At 41.3% G+C, this 12,762-nt stretch overlaps 1 protein-coding gene and 1 long non-coding RNA gene across 11 annotated transcripts in view; one reads left to right on the top strand and one right to left on the bottom strand.

Annotated features, from left to right (window-relative positions):
• The window catches only part of gnaz (guanine nucleotide binding protein (G protein), alpha z polypeptide), a 31,010-nt gene extending 24,365 nt beyond the window's left edge, over positions 1-6,645 (bottom strand). The window contains exon 1 of the mRNA XM_037117518.1: positions 6,098-6,645. The gene's annotated coding sequence lies outside the window, so the exon portion shown is untranslated. The remainder of the gene's footprint in view (positions 1-6,097) is intronic.
• The window catches only part of LOC119030136, a 51,177-nt gene that overhangs the window by 36,901 nt on the left and 1,514 nt on the right, over positions 1-12,762 (top strand). For 3 of the 10 annotated variants that reach the window (XR_005078178.1, XR_005078179.1, XR_005078175.1), the window contains one exon: positions 9,740-11,574. This is a non-coding gene — a long non-coding RNA (uncharacterized LOC119030136). Of the gene's footprint in view, positions 1-5,373; positions 5,568-9,739; positions 11,575-12,073; positions 12,501-12,762 lie in introns of those variants that run through there. The other 7 variants (XR_005078177.1, XR_005078176.1, XR_005078184.1 and 4 more) reach the window with 6 other exon arrangements.

Genomic DNA, 12,762 nt, shown 5'->3' on the forward strand with positions numbered 1-12,762 from the left:
ATTACTATTACTAATAATAACTAGGCTGCTGTTAATACTACTTCTACTACTACTAGGTTACCGCAATAAGAAGAGGAACAGGGCAGTTGAATACCATTACTTTTGTATATACTTCTAAGATACAGAATGTAATTGTTGTAATGCACTACTTAGATATGTCTCCAGGGGGAGCTCACACATTTAAAAGCCTATTGAGCAGCACTGTACAGTAGCCTAACCTACAAACAGACTGTAAAATGATGCAGATGAAATCCAGCTACAAAATAAAAGTTCAGTTTATTCCACATATGCATGAATAACGTTATTCTTAACCCATCAGCTGGTTTATGACCATTGCCACGGGCGCTTATGCTTATTATCGCTCAACATAAAATGTTCAGGATTGTGCTGAAGCCTAACAGGGCCAGCGGTAACACTATAGAAAAATGTAATGTTACATATACAATCACAGGTGTGGCAGCCCACCTGGATTTTGCTTGATTTGCCCGATGGCCAGTACATGCCTGTAAGTGTTCATTATGAATGTACCGAGTCATCTGGGAGTTGAAGTTGAATCCAGCTGAGTTAGTGAACTGAATTTTCTGTCAGTGCCCCATCACCACTAACTGCTATATGTAATATATTGATCAAGCCTAGTTACTGTAAACCCTTAATTTAACTCTCAAAATTGTTTGTTCAATGTTTCGTGTTATCACCCCCTGACATGCTGTCCTGAATGCAGACTTCAGAGAAAGATGCCAGTATACTGTACACACATGTGAGGACACTACTCATTCATTATGGAAAACAATGATGGACAGTGTTCTCCCTTCTACTCCCCCAAAACAGTGAGCTGTTTAGTGGGTGAAGACGGGGTGGGGGTGAGGTCTCTGTATGCTAGATGCTTTTTCGTGATAATGCTCTGTTTAACGTTCCTGATCTCAATGGCTGTGTTCCCCCTTCTCCAATCCAGCGGGTCACACTGAGTCACAAGGCCAGCCGGCGATGACAATGGCATGTTTGTGCACAGGCTGAGCTATGGGTAGGCTGTCTGATGTGAAGGGATAAGATGGCACAAGGTGGACACTAAAGTCTGGTATGTGTGTGTTTGTGTACACTGGTGTACACCTTTGGTTTCTGCCTGTTAGACATTTTCTACCGGTGCTTACAGACTTTTTTTCACTACAGTGTTTATCACTTAGATCACGACAACTCAGGTCAGTACTGTCTATAAGCATTCTAATCTACATTCAGACACTCAGCCCTACATAATATTCATTTGGGTCATGACAGATAAGATAAATGCTTTCTGCCACGGAAGGAAATTGTGGGTAACGGACACTTTCAGGCTTCTACATCCCACAGACATGATCAGTTAGGGCTTTGATAACTAGAACAGGAAGAGGAAAATATTTGCAGAAGATGCAACAATATAACAGCCATTAACCCAGCAGATCAGCACTTAAAAATAAATGCTGTAGGGACAATGGTTAGTGAAAACGATGGTAAGAAGAATAACAAAGAATAAAATAACCCACACGCTGCAGTGGAGTGGCTGCTGCTGCAGAGACCTTGCAGGGTTTACACCAATTGACCAAGTAATCTTCTATAAAAGCTGACCATATGTTAATTAGATTATGGAAAGTCTTGTTGTATTGTTGCTACAGATAGCTGATTAATCGGTTTGTCAGTTAATAGAATCTGCACCTATTTTGATAATTGATTTATTGTTTCAGTCATTTCAAAGACAAAATGCCAACATTTTTTATTTACAGCCTCTTAAATGTAAAGATTTGCTGATTGTCTTAATTATTTGTCAGCAAAGAAAGTGTCTTTGTGTTTGAGTGGACAGACTTGTACATTGAAGATGTGAATTTTGACCTCTGGGAAACTGTGATGAGCATTTTCACAATTGTGTGACATTTTACAGTATAAATAATCCTTCAATTAATTGTAAAAAATAATCGGCAGTTTAATCAATAATGAAAAAAATTATAAGAATTTCAGCTCTAATTGCCCCTGACAGATGCCTTCCGACAACGGCAGGATAGTTTAACTGTATGTGTTGTATGAACAGGATAAATGTGTGTGGAAGGGAGAGAGAAGACATAAATGAGAGAATGTCACCTGTTCAGACAGATAAAACCACTCATGCTGCATGTTACATGGAATACTCTGCACAAACACTTTTCTGTGATTTATTATAAAAACTTAATGGCCAAATCAGAAAGCAAGGATCCCAGTGGACTTAAAAGGTCACTGACATGCACCACCAGCTTCACTCCAATTCCAGGTATTTGCTTGGGAAAGCAGACCTGCACGCCCTCATCAAAACAAGCTAATTGTTGTGCTATAAACTTTTTTTATTTGGCGTTATTTCTGAAAGGCTACAATATATATACAGCATGAACTGTATGTGGGCATGTGACGTGTGCTTACCCATGCAGGCACACAGATACACACCGATACGATATATACACACTCATTTCTTTCAGAGAAGACCAACATCTCTCACCAGTTAGTAGTAGGCCATACACTCCCTCATCGCCCCCCCCGTCCAACTCCTTGTTGTCATATGACCGCTGTTATGTGTGTGCAGTGGAACACAAAGTTGCTCTGTTAGACCCCTCCGCTCTGCCCTCTCAGATTTGAGTGCTGGAAGTAAGGCCCTCTCACTTGCCCGGGCCTCAGGGAAACAGACAGGCCCCTGTATGTGTCTACCAGCAAAGATTAGAAAGGAGGGCAAAGAGAAAGAGAGGGATGAACTGAGTTGATGTTATTTTATGTAACACCAAAACAAAAATGAATCTGTACTCATTCACAGAGTCCCACCCTAAGATTTCATTCAATTAGACCGACAGCTCTCCTCGCTGAGGCTTTGCCGTTAACTAATTTATTAGTCCCCTCTACATCAGTGCCTGTCTAAAAGAGACAGTGTCTTACAGCCGTCAGTGTGGAGTGACACTTTGTCCTAGTACCTGGCCAGGATCAGAGACCCAAAACAAACACAAATGCTGAGTCAGCTGAATCAAACCTGTCTGAACATGCAGAGTAACAAAACAACCAGGAGACCTGAACTTTATGGTTTTATGCCATGGTTTTATAGGTTATTTCATATCCTCATGTTTGAGATCAATTTTCATGTGATTCCTTGCAACCACTAAAGCAAATGTATAAGACTTGTCTTACTCTCTTACTCCCTCCCTGGAAAATAAATGACATCTTAGATTAATCATTGTATTAAGTAGGCAGCTGAGGGAATCCGGCTTGGCCCCCCTTGGTACTTAACTGTAATGGAGCTGAGTTAATTGTCCAAGTCAACGGTGGGCTCACCTACAAGGTTAAGGATGGCGAAAAGTGTACTGGACGTTGACATTGGAGAGCTACTACTTCAACAGCCACTGTCACTTTAAACCCAAGTCTGTCCCCGCTGTCCCTTGGCATTATGTCACCCAGTGGAGTGGATGTAGCAACTAACAAAAGAGGTGGAAGGAGGTCAAGTCGGCATAGGTTTTGTCACACTGTTGCTCTTGTTTTGATATGCATAAAGGTCAGTTGAGTAGAAGCATACTGCATAATACCATTTGAACAAAAAGGGGGATGAAACATTAGAAGATTGCATGCTTAATTTAGGTGATGTGTATTCCATTGGTTTAAGAATTCATGTTGAGGATTGTGTGTTTGTCTTAAAAAAAAACAAAAAAACACAAAACTATGTTCAGTTGGTATAAGGGTGTGTTGACATTTTGTCAGTGTGTGAAAGCATGTGTTTGTGTTTGAAACTTGGTGAAAGACCCAGTATGTAAGCATGTGATTAACCTTTATATTTCACACTGGAGGTCGCTCATCCATGATTTTAAAGCCAAGGTCATCATGACCTGACTCTTTTTTTTTTCTTTTTTTTTTTGACATGTTGCTGAAGAAAACATTTTGCAGCTTAAATGAAAAGGTGAAACAGTTATTAATGCATCTTTCAGGGCTGATTAGACCTTCTGTCACAGTGAATGTGACCTCATTTTGTCTACAGATGGTTACCAGCCAGGGACTGAGACTGTAGTAGTTGATACTAAGAAAGGAAATCATCAAAGATGCCCAAATAACTGTGGGTGCAAAATATTGCAAAATGTTGCCCACCCAGTTTGATTCTGGCTCTGATAATGTAAGCCACAGTTTTGTCTTCCTCTCAGTAACTGACACAGCAGAGACAAGACCTGCATCTTCACTTGAGATCATGAAGAATTAAGTAACAGCAGATTCTGGTTGCCACCTTGAATCACAACTGGAAGTTTACTAAAACCAGTATGTTTACTGTCCAGTTCCTACTTAAAATACACAAATAATATATATTTAGTTTATATATAGTTTATTTTAATATTTTATAAAGGACAGTATATATATAATATGATGAAAATCATTGTAAATATGCCAGAAATAGTCAAATAGGCTAGTTTTTATTTGTAGTCGTTACGATATGATGCGACACGACACGATACAATACGACATGATACGATACGATACAATATACTTTATTGTCCCCTTAGTCAAATGCATCTCAGGTAATGGTGAGCACATATGCTGAGAAAAGACGTTTTGTACTTTGTCCAAAACATTTTCAGCTTGCAGCTGCCCACAAAGGGTTATCCCAATCTGTCATTATGACACCATGACAGTGATCAATATTCCTGTACAGTTTTTCTCACAAACCTCCGTCAGGCAACATGACACAGCATAAGTATCAGTCTAATATTCCTGATCCATTTCACTATCAGTGGAGCTCAAGAGATAAAGGCCTGGTGGAATTCATACACCATCTCCATCTTTGCCTTGATGCACAGATGTCTGAGGGCCTCCATGGAACTATCACAGACACATCCAGCATTCTTTCTCTGTCACATGCTCAGAAAAACACGTCTTTCTACCACCGTGAAATTATCACGCCCCCCTCCTCCTCCACCCTCCTGCCTCTCTCACTCCCTCTCTCTCTCTGTTTCTCTCTCTCTTTTTCTTTTTCATCCAATCTGTTCCAAATCTTCTCTTTCCTTCTTTCTCTCTCTCTCACTTGCTCTCTGCTGCATCAACCTCCGCCCCTCTGCCCCATCTGCCTCAAACCCCCCAGCCCCTCGACCCCTCCCTACACTGGTTCTCTTTCTCTCTCAAGCGTGTAACACAAACACACATACAGTACACACAAATACACATGCTCTCCTGATGCTACATGACCAATCCCAACCGCCTTTGAAAAAAAAAAAGAAACACACCAACGCTCTTTTCAGAATATGAAAGATGAAACAGAAAATGTCACAGATCATGTTTTTGCCTGCTGAGTAACAAACGCCCTCTGCTTTCTCCCTCTTCCCCCTCCGATCACCATTTTACACTCATAAACACACACAGACAGATGAACCGAATAAATCCCAGCTTCGAGATTATTCATGAACGACGATGTAAATTTTCCCACGTAGAACAACGGACAGCCAGCTCCGCTGTCAGGCCAAAATGTGCCTGCTTATCCCAGTGCCCGCAGAGCCAAGCTCAGCTGGATTCTGCACACCCTCCCACTGCAAATTCAACGTCTCGTAAAGTCAGTTGTAAGTACTGAACACCTTAACATGTGAGATTGTACTCGCTCATGCCTCTCTTTCGTTTTCATAGCTGATGGCCTGGACAGAGCACTGAGACATGCCCGCAAACACACACACACACACACACATACACACACACACACACACACACACACACACACACTCACATACACACGCACACAATTCTTTGATGCATCCTTCACTTGTCCTACATACAGTAATTACATGAACTAAGCACCGTGTTCAGATAAAAGCATTCGGTAAGAACTGAGGATGCTCTTGGGAGATGATGAGTCAAATTGCAAGCAGAGGATAGCAGCGTCCGTTGGCACAGAGCTAGCAGGGTGGAGGAGGGGACTGGACAGCCTGCCTGCCTGCCTTGGTGCCATCTCTGACCATCACCTTCTCCATTTTATCATGAAAACATACTATGCAGAATGCATATAACGAAAAAGCATCTGTGTCCAAAGCAGGTCAGCCTGGCTGTGATTACAAAAAAATACAGCTGTGATACTGTTGAGAGAAGACAGGCTTACCGTGCTCACAAGCCAGCATCCATTTACAAAGGATACTGCAGACAAGCCCTTGCAGGGAGAGAAAGGCTGTGTGCAATCCACCTTTAGTCCTGCTGCTTCATCTTCATTTCTTCCTCATATTCACAGTCACACACACACTCACGTACATCTCTGTCTCTCTTCCAGCACCCAGCGTTCTCTGTCTTATTAACGTCTGTGTTCTATATCCTCTCTTGTTTGCTCCAAGGCAGTTGAGACACTGCAGCGATGGGGGTGGAGGGCGTGTATATATGTGTGCGTGTGTGTGAGTGTGTCAGAGACAGAGAGGCAGAGAGAGGGAGTGCAGGACAGAAATGGAGGGAGGAGTCAGCAGGGATAGAGAGAGAAGGGGGAAATGGTCAGGATTAAATCATGAGAGTAACAGAGGGAGAGAGAGGGTGAGAAAAAAAATAGGCTGTGATGGGGCAGCTACAGCATCCAGTGTATCTTTATTTCATGCTGTAATGATAAAATATACATTGGCCATTAAGGAACCCGAGCCCTGCCAGCTAGAATGGAGGTGAGAGCATGAGCAGATCTGTTTCTTGAGGTATTATGTGCTCGCTGACAGGCCAGCAGCAGGATTGGTTGTGATTTCATTGATGACTGAAAAAACATACAAGATAGGGAGAGAGGGAGAGAGGGAGGGAGAGAGGAGGAGGAGGAGGAGGAGGAGGAAGAGGAGGAGGAGGAGGGGAGAGGAAGCGAGGGGAGGGGAGAAATGACGACAAAGGAATGGGAGGGGGATTGGATGATGGTGTAATGTGCTGTTTCCGTGCCAACTGTGTCTGTGACAGTGGGACCACTTCCTTTATTGCTATTGGCTATAACTAAGAATTGATAGAAGCTCGGGCAAATGAGGCAGCATGCCACGGGGTGTCAATGGGTGGTGCTTTTTTCATGTGTATCTTTCACTTCTTGTAATTTTTTGGGAACAGCAAGAAAAAAAAAAAGGGAAGAGAGAATGTGTTTTTGCTTGACTGCAGCCACACACATGCGTGAACTCACAGAAACGCTGCAATCACAGAGCTGGAACATGATGTGAATTATCGCTTTGTCATTATGGATGCCTACAGTGTGTAAAGAGACTCCTCCCCTCCTCCTGACACACACACACACACACACACACACACACACACACACACACTGTCCAGCAGGAAAAAATCCCCAGATCAGGTTGCTCAGGGTGTGTAGTGTAATGTAATTGCCTGGACGCCAACCCTGGTGTGATGAACTATGAGATAATTAATCGGCTATAGGCCAGCGAGAGTGCACATCTGGTGGGGGTGAACAACTCTGCCTCTCCCTGACCTTTCATGCAGCCCTTTTAATCCGGTCTGGCAGGCAGGTGGTTTATTGTCCCCATTCTTTCTCCTTGTCAGTGTCTCCCCTCACCGTGTCTCTTTATCCCTATTACCCAGTTCAACGTATATCATTTAATTACCGCTCAGTCCTAACTTGCAATCACCTACCTCCTTAGTTTAATTCTTCAAAATTGTATCATCTTTCGGTTTCACTGCGTGCAGACGGAGCTGAACTTCTCCAAAATTGTAACCACGAGCAATAGTGCAAGAACATAACATTACTCAAGTATATGAAACTGACTCTTGCCAAAGTAACCACCAAAAAACCCACATCAGGATGCCCCTATTTGATCAGTCATATTTTACCACACCTGAGAGTCAACAGCGCCTTGTTTTTGAGCCCTTTTTGATACACAGAGGAAATAAAGAGCGCGCCTGTTCAGACCAGATGTCACGTACAAAAGCCTCTGAATTAGCGTTTTCCTCCATGGCTCAACAGCTGTTGTTGACATCTCACCTTCAAATGTCAAACCTGTCATGATCTCCAGGTGTGAATGAAACATTAACATGTGTGATGTTTGGGCTGTGGGACATGACTAAAATCTAGTATAGTATATTTCGCCACAGCCCAACAGTCTCCGTTTATTCAATCAAGCCTAATCCAATGTCAAACTCAATAGCTTTGTATTGCTGTACATTTTAAAGGAGCCGTAATTTAACAATAATTTAAGCATCAAATTGTACTTGCTCACAGACCAAATAACCCGGATACCTTTCATCAAGATACATGGACCATTCCCTGAAAATATTTACAAAAATTTTGAGAAATGCCCTCAACTGTGACGTCTCACAATGTTAAAAAGAGTGAGATAAAATTCCTGGAGCCCTCCCTTTATCCAGATCCACTCTAGAAGTTAATGGAGTTTGTTCTGGACGGTGACCCACCCTCCATCCAAGTTTCGTGGAAATCCGTTCAGAAGGTTTTGTGTAATCCTGCTGGCAAACCAACCAACCAACATACACTGTATGTAAAATCAGGTTATGTAAAAACATAGTCTGCTTGGTGGAAGTAAAATTTTATGACACGGAAGGGCCTGTTTAATATAATGTTTCCTTCCGTGTCAGACTTGATGATGGAAATAGCCCCAGTTAAAGTTGCCCTTTTCTAAATAACCCCTTTGTATTTCATTTTCCCTCTCCTCCATATTTGTTTTGTGTAGCCGTTTAAATGTCCTGTTTGCTTCTGTGCAGTACGGAAGGACACAAAGCATTCACCAAATGGTGAAAATGCGTTGCTTAAGAGTGTGAGCTGTGACACAATGCAATGAACAAGCATAATATCACAAACCCTAGATTTGGTTTATTTGAATACGAAAGGTTTAGTCCTCTGTCCTGAGCAAGAAGATGTAATAACCAGATAAGAAAGGTGCGATATGTAAGAATTCTTGTTTAAAACATACACAATTTAACTAAAATTATATACAGAATATGAAAAAAGAATGATGTTGATGTTCTATCAAAGGCGTTTATGTACTGTGTGCAATCCGGTCAGAGTCAACTAGTAGCTGCTAGCTGCGCGACTGACTGAGCTAACAAGCGAGTGGCAGCTACTGTGAGCAGCAGTGAGTAGTTACTCTGGTATTATGCAGCCCCATATTTAAAATGTGAAATATGAATCCAACAGGCTCTTGAATATTGTTCCTAAAACAACCACCATACTTCTTGAAAGGTTTTTGAGATTGTCCAGCTCATAGACTTTTGTGCTTATCATTTGGAAACCTTAAAAACATAAATTTTTTCATTTGTTTGACTACAATTTCAAGCAGATTCCCTTCCATTTGCAAAAACTGCAGCTGCAAGACAAATAAAGCAAATGAAGAACAAAAGATCACCCCCCGTTAAGCAGCTCAATGCTGGCTGCCTGTTAGTTTTAGAATTGATTTCAATATTTCACCATGAAAACACAGCAGGGTTTGTCTCCCAGCTCTGTGTCGGACTTAACACTGCATGAGCCACAGCACAGCTGGGTCCTCTGGGAGAACTTTGGTTGGTAACAGAAGAAGGTCCAGCCACTAAAGCAGCTAAAGATTTCCTTTTAAATCACTCCAAAAGACACGCTTCACAGAAAAGCCTGTACCCTGTATTCTGCGTATTAGTGGACTGATTTATTTGTTTTGTAAATCACTTCACTGACTGTATTATCTGTTCTGTTTCTCAAGATGTTCTCTGCCAGTGCCTTATGACCCCTCTGTCTCCTTCAGCATTTTTTCCAACCCGTTCACTCTCCATAACCCTTACTATCCCTTTTTGTCTCTCCCAGATTGTCTCTGTGCCTCTCCCAGCTTCCTGTCTCCCTAATCCTTAATCCTGTGGAAATCGGTCAGGCAGAATGAGCCAGCTTTGATCAGGCTCTCATATCAGGCGTGCTAACAGTGTCAGCACACCCGGATCCCACAGAACCCTGGAGCCCAGGGGGAGAGCTTCAAACAGGCGTTCACCCCCTGACTATGCTTGAGAGGAAGGGGAACAAGAGTCTGCAGAGTTCCTGTCTCAACTGCCAGCATCAGTCTCTGGCACCGATCTTTCTTTTTCAATGCAGCAAACATTTGCGTCGTCATTTCATACCATTTATCGGGGATGGCACCTTTGCTACTGGCTTTTTTTCCCCGCATGAACTGAACTTGCTGTGGGAAAAGAGATCAGCCAGTCTAACAGCATTTGCGGCTGAGAGCAGGGTACAGTACAGACATGTGAAAGTCGCTTCTGCTGTTGTCAGCGGTGTCCTTGACAGCAGGCATGGAAACTGTGTCACTGGTATTGTGATATCTGCCTGAGTGGGAGGTATGACACAAAAATACTTGTCGATGTTGTGGCATGAATGCATCATGCAGGAAAATGAGCCTTCTTAAAAAGGCCAGAAGCATCTAAGCCAGAAAAGAAATACACAAACTGAAGTGTTTTCCATATTTCAATCCAAACATCCTACCCTGAAGATGTGCTTGGAATGGACACTAACTCAAACAAACTTTCTGCAAACTTTCACTTAAACATTTTGTTTGAAGGAGGCTACCTTTGTGAAAACCTTTTGGAATGAGGTGCATAAGTAAGTTACACTGCGAAATATTTGAACAGCCAATTGGATTATCACTGCATTCTTTAAGTAATTATTTGCCCACAGCCTGTAAATAGATTTTAAATAAATAAGTTGAAAGGTTATCCTATGTTGTTGGATAAGGATGATGAAAGTAATTCAGAGCCTCAGACTGTGCAGAACAGAATTTGTACATTAGTGTTTTTCCTTCTCACAACCACATGACCTGGAGGTTGAAATTCTCTGCAGATCTACAACAATACTGACAGTGTGCTCAGTGTCCACATTTAATCAGTTTAGAAGAGCAGTCAGGTACTTTAAATCAGCTGGAGAAATGAAGCATTTAACGGCCTGAAGAGGAAGGTCAACAGCTCAACAGCTGACACGAGAGCACCTGTGAAAGATCTTTGTCTGAAGGTGAAGGGTCTTTTTTTATATATATATATCACTGTGTCTGTTTAAATGTAAGATTGAGATGTGTGTTTTGCAGACAAGACCCACGAAAAGCAACCGACGTGATGCCTGCATCAGTGGTGACCATGGCACATTAAAAAAGACTCCGGATAGAAATTGGTACGTGGTGAGAATGAACTGTTGAGCATTAGATACACCTCTTCTGAACAGCTCTGTGGCTGTGGTCCGCCCTTCTTTGTGGCTCATGAACGGTTCTTAAAGTAAATGGTGACATCTAGTGGCCTTGCCTTCATACTGCACATTAAGAGGGAACACAGTATAAATTTTGAAATTTTGTTGTTTTGTTAGTATTTGCATTTTTTGAGGTTGATATATCGTCCAGAACTAAAATACAAACTGGGTACATGAACAAGCATTTCGTGCAATGATCCGTCAAACGCAGATATGAAAAACCTGTGACAAAGATATGTATATAATGGAGGCCAAGATGTTTAACGACAGAATTTAGTGTTAATAATTACATCAGTTCATTGAAACAGTTGACTTTAATGGTATTTTATTTAGCGTAAATCTACTTTTGTATAATGCTGTGTTTTGATATTAGCACTTATTGGATGGTAAATATCTGTAATAAAATGAGCTGACCAATATATCCTCTAAAGAAATGAAGTTTATTGTATTGGTCAGGGTTTAATATTTACTTAATGATCAATAATGGCTATGCCTGCATGCTTATCTTTAGTTTGCTTAACACACAACAGTGGGCCAGCTAATTTGCTCTTATCTACATTTTAGTGTTCTTTTCTATTTACATTTACATTATAAGCAAACCCCTTCTGTAGCTGTTATGTATTGAGCAGCATTGAATGTTGTTTAATCATGAGGCAACAAATACAGTCAGAGAAGAACAGAACATTTTGAGATTTTCTGTTCCTCCTGTTCACACTGGACTTGGCAATATAATGTTCAAATTCTATGCTGCATACAAATCAGATGAGCTTTAAAAAACCTGTAGTTACATTCTCCTATTTCACTGGAATATTGCTGTCACACTTGCAAATGTGTTTCTTGTGGAAATGTATATATGTCTGTGAATTTACTTGTGTTTCTGTCCAAACTTAAACTGCATATGTTCATTTTTATATACAGGTTTCTAACATCCTGTCTGCCATCAGGACTTGATTACCAATCTTTACGCACTTATCTAAGTCTTAGTATAAGCCAGTGGAGTGAACTTCTTTTCAACTGAAAACCCTCAGCCTTAAGTATCTGGTTTAGACAGTTAGCTGGTGTTTAAGTTAACAGTGATTTTAAATTTGTGGCTGCTTGTTCCGTGTATCTTCTCCTGCTTTTACACACAGCTTTTGGGTCCTGAAATTTTTGTGGGCACATCCATAACAAATACTTCTAGTGTCTTTGATGTTCTCTTTTTAAGCTTTCTCTTCAAAGAAAACTTTAATGACTAATATTCCCGACCAATATTGGTAGCCGGTTATCACATGCAGTAAAATGTCTTTCAGGACTCTATGTTTTCTAAAATTAGTATTCATTTGACTACATATACTTCAGTAGTTATCATAAACCACCCTCTTCAAGACCACCAAACATTTAGCAAATGCTTTACTTTTTTTCATGAAATGTTGCTGATAATGATGTGCAAGTTAGTTGGTAGTTCATTCTTGTTTTGCTCCGCTCAGCTGAGTACAGGTTGATGGATGCTGCACAATAACCTTATTTGACCTTGATGGAGTATAGGCCTTCGAATAATGCTGCTCCTGAATCTTGTGAATATGTTGCTCCGTTGCTGGGAACAGACTGTGCATAATCTGTAAGAAAAG

The sequence above is a fragment of the Acanthopagrus latus genome, chromosome 12 (genome assembly GCF_904848185.1).
Source record: "Acanthopagrus latus isolate v.2019 chromosome 12, fAcaLat1.1, whole genome shotgun sequence".
Classification (NCBI taxonomy): Eukaryota; Metazoa; Chordata; class Actinopteri; order Spariformes; family Sparidae; genus Acanthopagrus; species Acanthopagrus latus.